Here is a 19726-nt window from a genome sequence, read left to right on the forward strand (position 1 = left end):
CCTACAGAGGGTAAAAACACATGTGGAACTCCAAAACAACCAAGAGACCACAAACTTAAAGATATATGACTAGTATATGATCTATTAATTGCACTGCTGGGTATATATCTGAAGGAAATAAATAAATATCTCAAAGAGATATTCGTGTCCTAATGTTCAACTGCATCATTAGTCACAATAGCAAAGATACAGAAGCAACATAAGTGTCCATCAACACATGAATGGATTAAAAAAAAGTGTGGGTGTTTTACACACACACACACACGTATGTGTGTGTATATATATATATATATGAATGGGGCTTCCCAGGTGGTGCTAGTGGTAAAGAACCTGCCTGCCAGTGCGGGAGACGTAGGAGACATGGGTTTGATCCTTGGGTCAGGAGGATCCCCTGGAGGAGGGGTGACAACCCACTCCAGTGTTCTTGCCTGGAGAATCCCATGGACAGAGGAGCCTAGCAGGCTACAGTCCATAGAGTCACAAAGAATCAGGCATGACTGAAGCCACTTAGCATACACACATATATTTATAAATATAGATATCTATCTACCTTCTTTATATAAGTTATCCATAGGAAAGAGAAGAAGGAAATTTTGCCATTTGCCTTGAGAAGACTATGCTTGCTGTATGGCATAAGTCAAAGTAAGACAAATACTATATGATCTCATTTATACGCGGAATCTAAAAAAGTGGAACTCAATGTGACAGCAAGCCGAACAGTGTTTGCCAGGGGCTGAGAGTAGGAGGAAATGGGGAGATGTTGACCAAAGGATGCAAACCTTCAGTTATAAGGTGAATAAATTTTCATGATCTGAGGTAATGTATGGTGACTATAGTTAACAATACTGTATTTTATACATGAAATTTACTGAGAGTTATGCTCTCACCAAATGCACAAAAAAAGTAACTATGTGAGGTGATGGATGTGATAACTAACTTTATTGTGGTCATCATTTAACTATAAATAAGAATAGTAAAACTATGTTTTCTCAGTGACCCAATAAATACTTTCCAAGATTTAAAATCATTGAATGTGAGAATTAGTTGAAAGCTTGTGTTAGTTGCTCAGTCATATCCAACTCTTTATGACCCCATGGACTGTAGCCTGCCAGGCTCCTCTGTCCATGGGATTCTCCAAGCAAGAATACTGGAGTGTGTTGTTTCCCTTCTCCAGGGGATCTTCTCAACCCAGGGATCGAACCCACATCTCCCATATAGGCAGGAAGATTCTTTACCCCTGAGCCACCAAGGAAACCCCAGGGGTCATCTAATCGAGGTCACTTATTTCACACTCCTGGAGGTGAAGCAATTGGCTTTGAGTCACATAAAAACAGTTGGTAGTGACTGGGTATTACATATTTAAGCCCATTACCAGTCAGACTTCTGATGTAGTTTTATTTCTACAATTCCTTACTATTTCTGTTGCCTCAATTTTTAAAATCATAAATTTGGGGGACATATAACATTTTTATACTAATTTTTAATGGAAAGAGATGTGCATTTTCCTAGCCAAAATGTATCATTTTACCAAGACGAGCTGTCACAACTGTAAGAGCTACAAACTTCTGTCCATGAAGAAATTCAAAATCTATATTTTTCCTTCTTCCTCTAAGTAAAATGTTGTTTTTATTTACTTTACTTCAAAGCTTCTCTTGGTGGTGGAAATAGAAACAGTTTGCCTTAGATTAAGTGTTCTTTTAAAATGTCATAGCTCCCTTTCCTCCTACCTAAACATCCACTCTCATCCAAGAGGATGTTTCTCCATATAAAATTTTTTCTTCATTTTTAAATGAAGATGAAATAAACAAATGTAATTGTCACATAGTGAACTATGTGCCTGAAGTAAGAATACCATGCCACTTGGTAAATATACAAACTTGTACATGTGAATTTAGCTCTCACAGCTTTAATTTCACTAGCAATTGTGCCTGATATCATCCTCTGTGCCCAACTGTAAAGACTGTCATGAGAAAGAAATGAGATGCTTTATGGGAAAAAGCATAAACAAAAAGTATACTGACTACAACAGGCTATAGATAACATAGTTGTAACTTTATTGGGTCTTTGAAGTTGGATAAGGAAGATATGAAAATCTTGTCAAAATGCTAGCTCTAGTACACTTGGGTTGGTGCCTGTGGCAAAATAAGGAGTAAAGAACAACAAATTTTTAGCAATGCAAGAGCTACTTCTTCAAGACCACTGCAATGATTTTAGAAAATTATGTCTAGTTTTTTGCCCCGGGGTGCGCTGAACACATGATGAAGGATATTGTCATGCTGGTGAAAGCATTACTGGGGGCAAAGAGGATGCATAAATTTCCCATAAACCCAAAGATTTCTGTGTTTAAAGTACAGATTCCTTCTGCTTGGTTCACATACTGGATTCGAGTTGTATGAGTGAGGAATGGTTAACTGAGGCAATCACATTTTCAGTTTAGATACGTCCATTCAATATGTGTGTATATGAATAATTTCCCCTGGATCAGGCATTGCTAATTCCTGCATATGCAGTGATGGACCAGATCAATACATGTTCTGACTTTAGTAATTTATAATTGGGTACCCATATTTCTCCATGGTTTAACTGGAGCTTGTAAATAGAAGAAGGTATATGTTGTTTTATTAATCTGACCAAGATTTTAAAAGTATCAACCCATGAAAAGACAATGAGGAATCTTAAAGGCATATTACTAAGTCAAAGAAATCAATCTGAAAAGGCTACACTCTGTATGATTTCAATTGTATGATATTCTGGAAAAGACAAAACTATGGCGATAATAAAAAGATCAATGGTTGCCAAGGGGAGTGGTGGGTAATAGAGTGGATAAAGATGAACAGACAAAACACAGAAGATCTTTAGGTAAGTGAAAACATTTTGCATGATATTATAATGATGGATATATGTCACTATACATTTGTCCAAACCCACAAAATGTACAAAACCAAGAGTGTATCCTAAAATAAACTGTGGACTTTGGGTGATTATTATATGTCAATGTAGGTTAAAAATGTAACACTGTACTGTTGATAGTGAGGAGGTTATGCATCTGTAGAGGCAGGAGTATATGGGAAATCACTCTACTTTCCTGTTAATTTTTGCTCTAAAATAATACATTCTTTAAAAAAATGTAGAGGGTTTTAATGCAATAAAAGGAACACTTCTCTGCATCTTCATTTAGTATTCATGCATCTAATTCCAGTATGCATTTCCACTGTCTACTTTTGATAGTAGTTTTACATTTCTATAATATCATTTTATTTCATATTTTCAAGAAAGCAGTGAAAAATGACATGTGATGTAATATAGACAATATCTTTGACATACTTCCAACAATGGGATAAAAATATTTTAAATTTTGATACATAAAAATTAGTCCTCCAGCAAATGATATTGATTGATAGCAAGTATTAAAAAAAAAAACTTTCTGTTTAAAATACTATAGAATATCTGACATATGTAAATGCAGTCTTGGTATATGATGAGACTTCCAGACTACTTATGGAGAATAATTCTGATTTTAGTTTATAACTGAATTTTTAAAATATAGGTGAACTTAAATATTTTATTGAGTGGAGCTCCTTGATTTTCACTGCAATTATAGTTACGGGAAAAAAGAGTAATTTTAACTTAAAATATGTAGAAAATAGATGAAAATATACTGGCTTTCAGAAATTAGCTTTTCAACTGAAAGGTTAAATAAGCCTTGAGTAGATCCCATTTTATTGCCTTTTGTTTATAAAGGTTTTTTTGTTCATATATATTTTAATTAACTAAAAGATAACATTTGGAAGGAATATTATGACTTTCAGTCTTATTTTTGCTTTGATAGTTCTAGGTGTTAAGAGAAGTTTTACTGTTGTATTTTATGGACAGCTATGGAAGCATAAATGGAAGGTATGCACAAACATCACAGCATGGCTTCCCTTTTCCTAAGGCTGATCTAGCAGTTACTAAATTGAAGCATAAAAGGACAGAGGAATGATAAGTTTCAGATAATAGCAATGTCTCTCAGTGATCTAGTCAGGTAATTGGAACCCCACCGATTATTTCTGAACCCTTTCACTGTTGAGGTGACAAAGTTTTGATCTTGTTGGGATATTCATCTACTCTGGATATAGATTTGCCTTCTCGCCTACATTATCTTGGCCAGAATAACTATGTGATTCTTTACAGAAAGTATGACTTACTGACAAAGAATTCTTCATAAAACTTGCTGCTGCTGCTATGTCGCTTCAGTCATGTCCGACTCTGTGCAACTCCATAGATGGCAGTCCACCAGGCTCCCCCGTCCCTGGGATTCTCCAGGCAAGAACACTGGAGTGAGTTGCCATTTCCTTCTCCAATGCATGAAAGTGGAAAGTGAAAAGTGAAAGTGAAGTCGCTCAGTCGTGTCGACTCTTAGCGACCCTATGGACTGCAGCCTACCAGGCTCCTCCATCCATGGGATTTTCCAGGCAAGAGTACTGGAGTAGGTTGCCATTGCCTTCTCCATTCATAAAACTATCTTGGATCAAAGGACAAGTCTGGGGATGACAACCTGCAGGGTTGGGTTACTATTTTTCATGAAGCAGTATAAATCAGGTTTCCCAGGTGGTGCAGTGGGAAAGAATCCACCTGCCAATGCAGGAGATGCAAGAGATGCAGTTTGACCCCTGGGATGGGAAGATCCCCTGGAGTAGGAATTGACAATCCACTCCAGTATTTTTGCCTGAGAAATCCCATGAAAAGAGGAGCAGACTACAGTCTATGGGGTTGCAAAATGTCAGACACAACCGAGCACACACACACACTGAACTGAAACATAGAGGGCACACTTGCCCAACAGCAAGAATAAATTAATCCAAAACTGGTTTATAGAGTGGAAGTAGGATTAGCTCCTGTAATCATCACTCTCAGTCGCTTTGCAGATTTGAACTTTGTGGCCATGCAACCCTTGGCTGTCCTGGATTAGAGGTCCTGGTCACCAAGTGGGGCATCTCCATCAGGGTACAATGAAGAGTTCCACTGAGAATCTCTTGAAACTTTCATGGCTTTTGACAATACTGCATGGACAACTTCTGAAACCCAACCTGACAAAGTAAAGGCACCAAGGACTCTGAAACCCAACCAGATAAAAATTTTATACCAGCTGAAGTGCTGGCCAAGAGTGAAGGAATTCTAGAGTGGGTGGATGGATGAAAAAGATGATGAATATCAATTATAACCTATACATTAGCAGCAAGTAGTAACTACAGTTTGTTTTCTTTATTGTAAACAAATCTTATTTTTAGAGGTTTCAAACAGTACCACCTAGAAGAGTCAGTAAGAGTAGACAATATAGACACAAGAAGATTCAAGTGATACAACTGATGATCTATGCTGGGATGTATCATGCTAAATTTCATTGTCCCTCCTGAATTCAGCACAGGTATGGTATACTGTTCATTCACCTGGTCTGAGTGCCACATTACAAATACACAGTGAAGCCTCCATGCCTTGCTGCCTTGCAGTTTTCTCCATAGCTGCAGAAGGCTGCTTGGCATTGCACTGCTGCAACCTGAGATTCAGGGTGTTTAAAGCCCCCTGGGTGATTCCTGAACTAGCAAGGAATGAGATTGGGTACAGAGTTAAGACATTCTTCTTATCCCTTGGAAAGAAGGGTCAGTTCTGAGGTGCATTCTATGTAGTTTCCTCATAGTTTCCCTATAATGCTGAATCTTAGTTTTCGACAGAGGTAACGTTAATGAACACAAATTTTATTGACTTTGCTGCCTTCTATGTCTTACATTCTTTTTTTATTTAAAATTTAATAGCTGTCACAATATAAAGTATGTAGGAACTAAACGGAGGTCTTCCCTGATGGCTTAGTGGTAAAGAATTCACCTGCCAATTCAGGAGACACAGATTCGATCCCTGATTAGGAAAGATCCCACATGCCATGGGAGCAAATGAACCCAGGCACCGCAACTACTGAGTCTGTGCTCTACAGCCTTTAGGCCACAACTAGTGAAGCTCGCGTATCCTAGATCTGGCGTGCCCTAGATCTGGCGTACCATAGCAAGGGAGTAGCCTCTGCTCGTCACAACTAGAGAAGAGCCTGTGTGCACCAATAAAGACATAGCACAGCCAAAAACAAAATAAATAAGTAACCAAATTAAAAGAGCTAGGGGGATTCTCTATGTTATTTCTACAGCCTCATTACTTTATGTGTTCATATGTAAATGTGGAGTTGACTCATGTTCCACAAGAATATTCACTTAACTTATTTCATTTAACCTGCTTTTGGTAGTACAAATGGGCTTCCCAGATGATGCTAGTGGTAAAGAACCTGCCTGCCAGTGCAACAGAATCCCAATTCCTGGGTTGGGAAGATCCCCTGGAGGAGGAAATGGCAACCCACTCCAGTATTCTTGCCTGGAAAATTCCATAGGCAGAGAAGCCTCATGGGCTTAACAGTCCATGGATTTGCAAAAGGTCAAACATGACTGAGAACAGTGTTAGTTAGTTGGTGCAAGTGGTGACTATCAGCTCTATACAGAATCTCATTTTCTTTATTTCAGGCTGTGTCTGCATTTCAGTATTGTCTCCATATACAGATGACAAATTTTTAGTGTCCAATAAATTGCCTTTAAACTTGGTTACTTTTATGGAACTTAAATTTCATCCCTTTCATCTCCAGATCATGGTGATGTTGAAAATGTAATAGATGTTCTGGTAAAATGATTTGACACCAGGAAGCATGGAAAAGAATATATATCTGCTTATGGTTAGTTTTCAATTTCACTTTGAAATGTTAAATAATGTTTGGACTATCAAATAAAGCTGAATCAAAGGGATATCAAATGGGTAGTTATTTTATTTAGACCTGCCAATTTTATTCATTCTAGAATAGCTAATACCAAACTTTCCAAATTAACTATTCTCTAGCATAGTTTATGGTGAGTGGACTTTATACTCATTTATTGAAAAATGTTCTTTAGAATGAGAAGAAAAGGAATTTATGAGGTGTTTCACAGTTCTACTTGTAGTATTAGGTGACTCTGAGGACAATAAAATTGAATATGTTTCTGAATATTCTTTTCCAAATACCACCCCAAGGAAGATTTCTTCAATAGTGCCATGAGTTTTATTTTTTCTTGTCAATCTTGAAACTATATAATATTTTACTGATTCCAAGAAATAGGAGTCTAGTAGGCTGCAGTACAGGGAGTCACAAAGAATGGGACTTGACTGAACAAGAAAAATTAATAAAGTGCAATTTCTTAAAAGTTAGGTACAATGTGAGATCTGATCACATATCAGTGAACTTTTCATACATTGTTATATTAAGTTTTATTTTCACTTTGGTGAATCTTTTTCTCATGTATAATTTTTCATCATCAACCATTGATCATTGGGAAAATATTGATTCACTGTGTTCTCCCATATGATAAAGTTTTATTATTGAAAACAGACATCATAGTTTTTGAACAGCTTCACTTCATCTGTTTTGAGAAAATTTCTGGCAAATAGCCAATTTAAAATAATCATCCTTTGTCTATAAGTTTTTCTTTCAAGTAAGAATGGTGTTGAATCAAGAAAGTGGCTAGTTCCACTTGCAAATCAAGCAGTTGTCAAGTGCTTCTGAAGTCTTTTATGCATGCTTCCCGCTTTATCACACAGATTATTAAAAAGACAGATTCACAAGAGTTGAGATATGGTAGTACTAATGAATCTTACTTTTTATTAAGATGATTTTTAAAGTGGATTTTTTTTAACAGAGAATGTATGACAATGAACAAATCAATGACTACTGGTAAGTTTGGTGCCACTGTCTTGATTTGCGCTTAGGTGTTAGCAGTATTATCCATCTTTGTTTCTGCACCATTGGCTCAAAAGGGGGAAAAGATATTTTAGTATTGTTATGGAAACAGTTCTGATCTAACAGGATCCTCTCTTGGACTTGGAGGTTTGGGATCACATTTTTTCTAAGAATAACTAGATTACTAAAACCCAAAAATATCCAAGAAAAGGAAATTGATACATTTTAAAATGGTATATAATTTATCTCTTATAATTATATTTGGTCATCATATAAAGGTCTCTTTAAGTGTTTAGACAGCAGATAAATAAATTAGAAATTAAATATATTCTCTGTTTGGGTTTCTGTGGGTAGAACTAAAAGCAGTAAACATGAATGGCAATCAGATATATCAAGGAGCGGCATAAACACGAGTTCTTTAAGCATCACTGGCTGTCTCAGATGGTGAGACTATTTTTGGTAAGTGTTAAGTTTTTAGGAATTGAGCCAAGGCAGCAAACTCATGAATGCTGTAGACTAGGTTTAAGTGTGGAGAAATTGTTAACAAAATTACTTTCATATTTTCTTCAAGTAAAAATTTGAAAAATTGAGACTCTATTTTTTTTTTAAATTAGACTGCATCCAATCTAAAGCAGTATGAGCCACACACACACAAATTATTAGAAAAGATTTTGTCAAATTAACTTTTCAGAATGGTTTTTGTGTTGTTTTAAATCCCAGTTTCCCAGATTCCCACTGATCTATTATGTATGAAAAGAAATTTTATTGGTAGCTTACTTGTCTAAAGCATTTATCCAAACAGAACCTGATTAATCCTTGTGGACAGTGACTGTAGCCATGAAATTAAAAGACTCTCACTCCTTGGAAGAAAAGCTATGACAAACCCAGACAGAGTATTAAAAAGCAGAGACATCACTTTGCCAACAAATATACACATAATTAAAGCTATGGTTTTTCTGGTATTCATGTATGGATGTGAGATTTAAACCTTAAAGAAAGCTGAGTACCAAAGAATTGGTGTTTTTGAACTGTGGTGCTTGAGGAGATTCTGAGAGTACCTTGGACAGCAAGGAGATGAAAGCAATCAATCCTAAAGGAAATAAACCTGTTTTCATTGGACGTATTGATGCTGAAGCTGAATCTCTAATACTTTGACCACCTGATGCAAAGAGCTGACTCACTGAAAAAGACCCTGATGCTGGGAAAGACTGAGGGCAGGAGGAGAAGAGGAGGATAGAGGATGAGATAGCTGGATGGTATCACTGACTCAAGGGACATGAGTTTGAGTGAGCTCCAGGAGATGGTGAAGGACAGGGAAGTCACAGAGTCAGACACAACTGAGAGACTGAACAACAATGATAAAAGTTGCATATGGTAGTGTAGAAGCAAGCTATTTCTAATTTTGCTCAGTGCCAGAGCTAATTAATTTTTATAAATTCTGCTTCATCTCTCTAGTTCACCATGATCAACTTTTCTGCTTTGTTGATTAAAAAAATTTTAAGCTTTTTTTTTAATGTGGACCATTTTTAAAGTCTTTATTGAATTTATTGCAATATTTTATTTTATACAATATTTTGTTTTGTTGTATATTTTGGTTTATTTTTGGCCACAAAGCATGTGGGATCTTTGCTCTTCAACTAAGGATCAAACCTGCACCAAAACCCTGCGTTGGATGCTGAGGTCTTAACCCCTGGACTGCCAGACAAGCCCCTGGCAGTTTTTCAGTTTTTAAGTGAACAATGCAATCTGTATCAATTCAAAATGAGTTAGAACAACTAGACATGAATTAAAGAGTGACATAATGAATAGTTTACAAACTTCTTGTTTTCATAAAAAGTTACCTCAAGTGAAATTTATGTGATACCCGAACAATCATTTAATTCACTTAATTTGGAGAGAAAAAAAGTACAATGCTGTTGGATGATCATTGACTTGACTTCCTATATATCTCAGTAAAGTTATATTGCTAATTTTTGATGTTGTGTAGGCATAGCAAAATACGCTTTGATCTAGGATAACACATATACTTTGTTAACTTTATGTTAAAAAGAAGATCTCTCTCTCTCTTTTAAATTAAAAGAAAGGCTATAAGGAGACCTGAGAAGCTAACAGATAAAAAGATGCCTATTAGTTCTGTGAAATACATGGAAGTAAAACCATGTGAGATTTTGAAAAACAAGTGTAAAAAGAAATCCACGGCATCCTTTTATTCTTCATCCTCATTTGTCTCCTTGCTAGCAGTTAAGAACATTCCAATCACATCACTCCCCATCTGAAGTGCTATTGTCTGCTTCCTTGTTCTTTCAATCTTTTCTCTTCTGCATGGTAGCTTCTTTCATCTTTAGCTGTTAAAAGATAATTCTAACCATTGTTTAAAGAAAAAGTAATCTGAGGTGAAAAAAGCACTGAAGAGCATTACATTTATTGAATTGTACTTAAGATCATGTATTATGAATTTTCTATTAGTGTTCCTTCACTATTTTATGGACACATTGTCCTGTTCTTTGTTTTATATATATAAAGCACCAAGCCTGCATGTAAGCAACATTTAGCTTCACCTTCAGTCTTGTCTTACTTTTCTCATGTGGGCTTTTAGTTATTCACTCTAAATCAATATTTGTCCTTTCTATTAAAATACAAGCTCTTACAAGCAAGAAACCATTTACTGTGGATCCTAAATCAACAGAATATAAGCTCAGAATTTTGCTATTGCTAATGCCTGAGCTGTTGATATAAAGATAAATAATTTGACTGCAATGTGAAATTTGTCTCCCAAAGATATTAATTCAAAATTATTTAAAATATTTGTTATAAGGTAAGTAAAAGTCGGACACGACTGAGCAACTTCACTTTCACTTTTCACTTTCATGCATTGGAGAAGGAAATGGCAACCCACTCCAATGTTCTTGCCTGGAGAATCCCAGGGACGGGGAAGCCTGGTGGGCTGCCATCTATGGGGTCGCACAGAGTCGAACACGACTGAAGCGACTTAGCAGCAGCAGCAGCAGGTGAACAACCTTATAAGGACACAACTGAAATAGGTTACAATGTATTCTCAATGTTATAATTATGAGATTTTGGAGTTGATTTTATAAGTACCCAAACTGAACAAATTTGGTATATTTTTGTTTTACTCACCATGGTTCACATGTTTGTGTGTGTGCTCAGTTGTGTCCAACTCTTTGTCACCCATAGACTGTAGCCCTCCAGGCTCCATGGTCCATTGAATTTTCCAGGCAAGAATACAGGAGTGGGTTGCCATTTTCTACTCCAGGGGATCTTCCCAACCCAGGGATTGAACCCACATCTCTTATGTCTTGCATTGACAGGCAGATTCTTTACCACTGCGCCATCTGGGAAGCCTTATGGTTCTCAAGAGTCAAAGCAAAAATTGCACCAAAGTTAAACAGGCAAGAGAAACTGAACTCCCTGAAACAAAAGTTTGGAGAGATTTTAAGAGCTGCTGGAGGGATGATTGTAAGTCATCTGTGTTTGATAACTGGCTTTTCTGAAAGGAAAAGTATACTTTCTTGTATTTTCATGACAGCAAGTAGTTTTACAACTTGGGGTAAGGTGCTCACAGAATTTAAGTTCCAGCCTTCCCAGAGAAACTGAGATAGGGGTGCTGTTCTCTTCCATGTTTCCATTTCAAAGGATGGCTCTTAGAACATTGGGATGCACATATTCTTTCAAATTAGTGTTTTCCTTTTCTTTGATATATGCCCAGAAGTGGAGCTGCTGGATCACATGGTAGTTCTATTCTCAGTTTTTGAGGCATCTCCATATTGTTTTCCATAGTGGTTGCACCAATTCACATTCTTGCCAACAGTGGAGGAGGGTTTCCTTTTCTCCATATCCTCACCAACATTTGCTACTTGTAAACATTTTGATGACAGCCAAGGGCTTCCTGGGTAGCTCAGGGGGTAAAAAATCTGCCTGCAACACGGGAGACCTGAGTTCCATCCCTGGGTCGGGAAGATTCCCTGGAGGTGGGTATGGCAACTGACTCCAATATTCTTGCTTACAAAATCCCTATGGACAGAGGAGCTTGGTGGGCTACAGTCCAGGGGGTCGGAAAGAGTCGGACACAACTGAACGACTAAGCATAGCACATTCTAATAGGTGTGTGGTAACATATTATTTATAATAGCTAAGATATGGAAGCAACCTAAGTGTCAATCAACAAATGAGTGGCTAAAGAGGATATGCATATATATGTATGCATATATACATGTGTATATATACATATATGTATATATGTGTACAATGAAATATTAGTCATTAAAAAAGAAATTCTGCCATTTGCAGGAATGCAGATGGACTTAAAGAATATTATGCTTATTGAAATAAGTCAGACAAAGACACATACTCTATATTGTCACTTATGTGTGAAATCTAAAAAATAAAATAAATGAATAACTATAACAAAACACAAACAAACTCACAGATATAGAAAACAGACTATTGGTTACTAGTGGGGAGAGGAAAGAGGGGAAGGGCATGATGAGGGTAGGGGATTAAGAAATATAAACTATTGTGTATGAAATAAATAACAAGATATATTGTACAGTGCAGAGAAATATAACCATTATTTTGTAATAAATTTAAATGGAGGATAATCTATAAAAATATTGAATCACCATATTGTATATCTGAAATATATAATATTATAAATCAACTATACATTAAAATGAAAAATAATAATAAAAGGATGACTCTCTGAACCTTAAGAAAAACATCCTTAGGTTGTAAAACTGGCAAGAAGCTTGAAGATTTACATAATATCAAAGGAGCAGAGGAAGAGTTTGCACTGGTAAGTTTTCCGAAGTAAATGCTCTGAGGAATAGGAAGTCAAGGGCCTGGAGACAGGAAGAAGACTGCCTAAAATTTCAAGCTGTGGGAAAGGGTAAAACTGTGCTGGTAACATGTACAGTTTTTCTCTATTGAGAACTGTTTTCTATCCTTTCATGATATTGGCTTATCTCAGTTACTGACAGGGAAGACATAGTAGTTCCTATATTATAAAATGTGGAGATGATTATTGGTTTTTAGATATTTATTATAAAAATATCTTTGAAAGTATTTCCTGGCTTAGCTATTAAGGACCTACAATTTATAAATTACCATTAAGTAACAAGAAGAAACGGAGAAGGCAATGGCACCCCACTCCAGTACTCTTGCCTGGAGAATCCCATGGATGGAGGAGCCTGGAAGGCTGCAGTCCATGGGGTCACTAAGAGTCGCATACGACTGAGCGACTTCACTTTCACTTTGCACTTTCCTGCACTGGAGAAGGCAATGGCAACCCACTCCAGTGTTCTTGCCTGGAGAATCCCAGGGACGGGGGAGCCTGGTGGGCTGCCGTCTATGGGTCGCACAGAGTCGAACACGACTGAAGCGACATAGCAGCAACATGAAGAAAGGCTTCCTAAGTAACTCAGTGGTAAAGAATCTGTCTGCCAATGCAGGAGATTTGGGTTGATCCCTGAGTCTAGAAGATCCTCTGGAGAAGGAAATGGCGACCCACTCCAGTATTCTTGCCTGGGAAATCCTAAGGACAGAGGAGACTGTCAGTCTATAGTCCATGAGGTTGCAGAAGAGTTGGACCCAAATGAGCAACTCAACAATAACAACGTGAAGAAACAGGGTATATAGGATATCCTCTAACCTTGAACATCCATAATCATACATTTTTATACTAATTGCTGATTGTGATATTTCTAATATCTACAAGTGAGGAGATAACAGTTGGACAAACTATTAGCATTTGTCTAAAATCTTGCCAAAGGCTAGGGGTTATCACATATACAACATGCACAACCACTTGGTTTTAAAATATACTCCTTTGATTAACACATTTCAATCATGTCAACATTGTCTACTCTGTGGAAGTCTGAAAGGATATGAAGAGGAAAGGAAATTAGAAACATATATTGTTAGAGTTAAGTACAATTGTAGATAATGTCAAGTTCTCCCAACTATTTAACAGATGAGGAAGAAAACAAAAGAAAAATGAGCTCCAGTCACAGGATTACCTGTAAGTCTTTGATACTTCTTCTAAGCTTTTGAGTATTGCTTCAAGTGGCAGGAGGTAAATGTGGTTTAAATATGTCTGAAGAGTTGCTAAGCACTTGATTTAAAGACATTTCTTAAGCAATTATGGACAAGAAAAGTACGAAAGTAAAGATGAAAGAAACACTGGGACATACCACAAAATAAATATTCAACACATGGCTGAGACAGTTGTTAAGAAGCACCTTTTAATTATTAAAATCTTACTTTGACCATATAGTAATGGATATTACATTTTATTAATACCAGATCCTTTAGAGATGTGATTTCCCTATGTGTCTAACCAAATGTGTGTATGAGGCAAATCTAATCTTGTGTGTTAAGGAAGAGTAGTTTTTACTCCCACTCCAGAGAAACAAGTCACTTTGAGTGACCCTTTTTTATATAGGTCTTGACTGCTCTTAATTTGAATTGAATGGATAATTAGCAGGCAGAATTACCTAGAGAAAACAGGCTATTTTCAGCTCTCCAAAGGGAATTACTAGTAGGGATTCAGCCTATTGTACAGAACGTCTCATTCAAATTGTTGTATCTTAGAAATGTCTTATGTATGGCCATGAAATAGTACTGTTTAAAGACTTTTCTAAGGCTATGGATTAAATAGGACATTTAATAATGAAACAAAAGAACAAAGTGTCATGATATGGATGTAAACCTAATCAACCTCCTTGCCATAAGCATCCTTTTGTTGCCTCTAATTGGTAACTCTGCCTTTTCATTTCTTTTAAAGTATAGTATGTAGATGTCAGTAATAAAATGGGAGCTTAACAGAATATTGTTTTAATGGAGCCAAAGGCAGAGTGCATCTTACAGTATAATTCAAATGCACCTAGGAAATTAATTTCAAAATGCCTCACATGACACCATCAATTTTGGTTTTAAAGCAAAGTGATGTGAATGAGACAATGATATTATTTTTTCCATTTTTATTATCTGTGTACTGACAGGGTTCAAGCTGCACAATTAGATTATAATGAGAAGCAGATATTTCCAGATTTTAGATAGTGATATGAAATGGTCAGGTTGTAATGCCTCTGTCAGGAGATAACAACTACACTTTTAACACTGTGCCTGTTCAAAGAAGTAAAAGAAAAATAAGCAGTTTTAGAGAATCCTTTTAGTATGGATGCTTTCCTAAATGATCTGTATTGAATACATTTTTAAATAGTATATAACTGCTGGTGAATTTATTTTTAAAAGGAGTAGTGAAGGTGATTGGAAAACCTAACTTTGAGGCTGTGTATGAGGATTCTAACTCTTAAAAGTGATGTTTATATATGTTGACTGTTCTTAATTTGAATTAAATGGATAAGAAGCAAGAAGAAAGGCAGAAATACCTAGAGAAAATTAATTATTTTTCATTATCCAGTGGGAAAGAAATTAGCTAGTGAGATTCAGCTTTCTGTTAAATGGTAGCTTCTTCTTATTGCTATGTAAATACTATAAAAGCAATGGAAATGCCAAATATTATTCATATTTGGCTTTAAATTATAATCCGTGAGACTTCCCTGGTGGTCCAGTGCCTGGGACTCAGCACTCCCCATGTAGAGGGCCTGGCTTCAATACCGGGTCAGGGAACTAGATTATACATGACACAGCTAAGACCCTAGGCGGCCAAATAAATAAATATTTTTAAAAATAAAATATAGTCCTTGCTTATTATACAACTGAAGTGAAGTGAAGTGAATTTGCTCAGTTGTGTCCGACTCTTTGCTATCCCATGGACTGTAGCCTAACAGGCTCCTCCATCCACGGAATTTTCCAGGCAAGAGTACTGGAGTGGGTTGCCATTTCCTTCTCCAGGGGATCTTCCCAACCCAGGGATCGGATCCAGATCTTCCGAAGTGCAGGCAGACGCTTTACCGTCTGAGCTACCAGACAACTAATAAATGGATATAGTCTCACTATAGAAGGTTTAAAATGAGCAAATATAAACAGCAAATTGTGCTAGTACCCTTTTCTTCCTTTCCCAAGGCCTGCTTTCATCTTTAGTTTTACCACTCAAGAACTTGGTATATATACTTTTGCTGTGCATTTATATACATTTACATGTAAGCAGACAATGTATATAACTTTTTTTTTAACCTACATGAGATCATAGTATATGTACTTTTCAGCAACTGTTGTATTTCTTTTCTTAAATGTATTTATTTGTTTATTAATATTTTATTTATTTTTGGTTGTGCTGGGTTTTTGTTGCTGCACGTGAGCTTTCTCTATTTGCGGTGAGCAGGGGCTACTCTCTAGTTGCAGTACATTGCCTTCTCATTGCGGTGGCTTCTGTTGTTGTGGAGCACAGGCTCTAAGGTCCACAGGCTCAGTAGCTGCAACACACAGGCTCAGTAGCTGTGGTGCACAGGCTCAGTTGCTCTGAGGCATGCGGGATCTTCCTACATCAGGGGTCAAACCGATGTCGCCGGCATTGGCAGGTGGATTCCTAACCACTGTGTATCACCAGGGAAGTCTGGCAACTGTTATATTTCAATCACTTATGTTTTGCTGATATTTCTGTCTGTGCATACAGGCCTATCTCATTTTTCTTAATGGCTCAATAGCCTCCCCAGTGTGAATACTCTATATATTAAGTAACTATATGTCTCTTGATCAACAGTTTGGTCATTTACAATATTTAGCAATTACAAGTAAATCTGAAATGAATATTCTTTTACAACCTTTGTAAACTTTTATTTCTGGGTGTAGAATTTTCCTCTTAAATGTACAGTTTTTAAAATCTGTTAGGTACCGCAAACATACCTTTCAAAAAACTTAATGGATGTAAATTCTAACCACCAGTATGTGTGTGCTCACTTTTTCCACATACTTGCTCCTTGTGTGGCCATTAAGCATTTTTGTCATGCTGTGTACATAATAGGGTAGGGCCAGTGTGATTCTTGAGTTGGTGGAATATATAGTAGTTCATCATATTTTGACAGATTCTACAGGGAGCTATTCTGGACAGGCCAGGGCATTATAAAATGATCAGTGCCATTAATTCTCTTTCAACTAATATTTTGCTGAAAACACTACCTTAGAACCTCTAAAAGTGTAAAGAAGCTTATAGAGCTTTATGAACTTTTGAAATCTTTCATGAAAGCTTCCCTTGAAAAAATAAACCCTAAACGTTTATGATCTAGTCTTTATCTTTAGATTTATTATATATATTTCTCTTATAGCTTAGTTTTTATTATTTTATCTTTGTTCTTATATAGAATAAGAGTTTATGCCTATGTTAAAGCTACAAAGTATTTAGGAAAATGTTGATGAAACATATCACTAATAATTGCTTTCATGTCATCTCCAGGTTTAACTTTTGTTTAAAGTTATCAGTGTCATGAGAATAACCTATTATTTGTATAAAAAATCAAATAAAAATTTTAAAAATTTAGATTTTCTTTAGTCTTCTCTAGAAAGTTTTTATAGCTTTATTTATTGACTACCATTTCCTACACTTTCTTTTTAAGAGTAAGACTGTGTTGGATGAACTGCAACACATCATTAGGAAGCAATTTGCGATGTTATTTTGATTCAGGCAATATTTTTCCATATCCTTTAAGATACAGAAATATCCATGTTAAAATGGAAAGAGTTCATATTTTCTTATCAGATACTTAATGTGACATATGACTGGAAAAAAAAAAAAAAACCTTGAGCAATAAAAACAAAAGAGCATTTACTGAGCATCTACTATTTACCAGATTTAATGATCTAAAAATTTGCCTTTTCCCATATGCGTGTAAGGGTATTAGCTGACAATTTGTTTAATGTATTATTATATAAAGACAGACAGCTTCACACTCTTATATTGTAAAATGTTCCAAAATGTTAATAGAGACATTAAGAATGTCTAGTTCTTTGGCAGAAAAATGTTTACTAATTGAAAATAAAATCTTTATTGACTTTTTTAAATGATGAATTATGCCAGAGAGCTCAGGGAAGTCATACATATTTCAACTAGATTTTTTAAAAAATGCCTCAGTGGGCCAAGAAAGACAGATTTCTGCTCTCTCATTTTTATACATGCTTGGCTCATCCTAAATTACAGCTATGTTTCATTACCACCAAAATTCTCAAGATAAAATTCCTAGCACAACTGCTTGCTAAGCAAAAGGAAAAACATAAATTGTATCCATGCTGAGCAAATGGATTTGAAAACTGACTTTTATTTGGCTTTGCAAACTCCCTTTGCAGAACACAGTTTCTGCTGATTCTGTTGAGGAAGTGGCTAAGGTCAAGTGGATAATCTGATTGACAATCAGCTGATCTACAAGAAGGGAAGACCTAGTAGACATTCTCTGTTTTATAAAAGGCAGTGATTCCTTTAAGCTCACCAGTTTTGATGTGAAATAACTAACTGCTCATCTCCATTACCTTTTCTAAAAGAAACGTTTTTAGTTCTTTGTTTAGAAACCTGATAGTTCAGCTGTAATTATTTTATTCTATCAAAATTACCAGAAAAATAATCTTTTTTATTTAGAAATGATCCTTTAGAACAAAATAGAGGCCCATTTCAATCTGCTCAATAAAGATCATTTAAATCACTGACATGTTTCTTGCAGTCTCCTCAAAAAAGACATTTTCTCTTTCTTAATGTGTAGGTTGTCTAAGGTTTCTAAGAAGTCAAGTAACCCACATTTACTTTCATCTAGTTCAATTCCTGATCATTTATTTTCTCATACAGTAATTCTAGTCCACTCAAATAGATTTTTAACATGATTCGTCTTTCCTAAAAACATATTTCTGCTTATTAATAGGAAAATTCCTAAGTTCTGCTATAAGTTGCTCTGCCTCTAGTATTGCCAGAAAGTGTAAATCAAAACAGATACCTATATGGATGCTTTTACATACATTGGATTATCCACTTTTTTAACTGTTATGGTTTAGATGCCCCATTTAAGTTTATTCTTATGCACAGCTGTATTCTGTATTTTGATTTGACAGAGCAGAAGCAGAAAACTAATGGTCAATTGAAAATTTGGCAATTAAGTAATATTTACCTAAGTGATAAGTACATTTATTTTCTTTTTATAAATAATTTATCTGAATGTAATACAAACTGGTTTCAATTTGCAGGCCCATATGAACATATGTTTGCTTCCACTCTTTCCTAAACTCCAGTACAATATAAATAAAGAGACTTTAAAAAGGCATAAAATGTCAAGGACAAATAGTGTAGAAGTGACAAAGACAGCAATGACATTTTGAGACTGGAAAGCAGAAACAGTAAATCACATACAGACACATCAATCTTCCCTTCTTGCTCAATTTTTCCCCTTTGAACTCATTGCTTGGTTCTTGCCTAATGCCTGAGTCTCTGCCAGAACAGGATCTACATGAACTAGTAGGACATAATTTCCCAGGAGAAAGTGGAGCACGTATTAATCGTGTGCTAGGGTCTGAATCTTCTCTCCCAATAATGGTCCAGTTAGCAGAAGTCCAATTTGAATATTTGAATATGGCATTTTTTGCACATGTTTTATAGAGTTCATAAATGATGATCCTATAATTGTGTCTTCATAGATATTCATAATGGAATGTTTGGAGGCTCCTGTAGTACACTGCCATTTAACCAGGAAGACTGGAATACTTTTTTTCATAAACATTTTTGAGTCTAGTAGGAAATACTTCCCACAACTTTAAATAAAACATCTTGGCCAATGAAGCATGAGCAAAACTGATATATGAAATTCTGGGTAAAACTCTTAAAGGGAAGTAATGTTCTGGTCCATTCCTATTCTCTTCATGCTGGGTGAAATAAAGATGAAAGTGAAAGTGAAGTCACTCAGTTGTGTCTGACTCTTTGAGACCCCATAGACGGTAGCCTACCAGGTTCCTCCATCCGTGGGATTTTCCAGGCAAAAATACTGGAGTGGGTTG

This window comes from Oryx dammah, unplaced genomic scaffold (assembly GCF_014754425.2).
Source record: "Oryx dammah isolate SB20612 unplaced genomic scaffold, SCBI_Odam_1.1 HiC_scaffold_29, whole genome shotgun sequence".
NCBI classification, from domain to species: Eukaryota; Metazoa; Chordata; class Mammalia; order Artiodactyla; family Bovidae; genus Oryx; species Oryx dammah.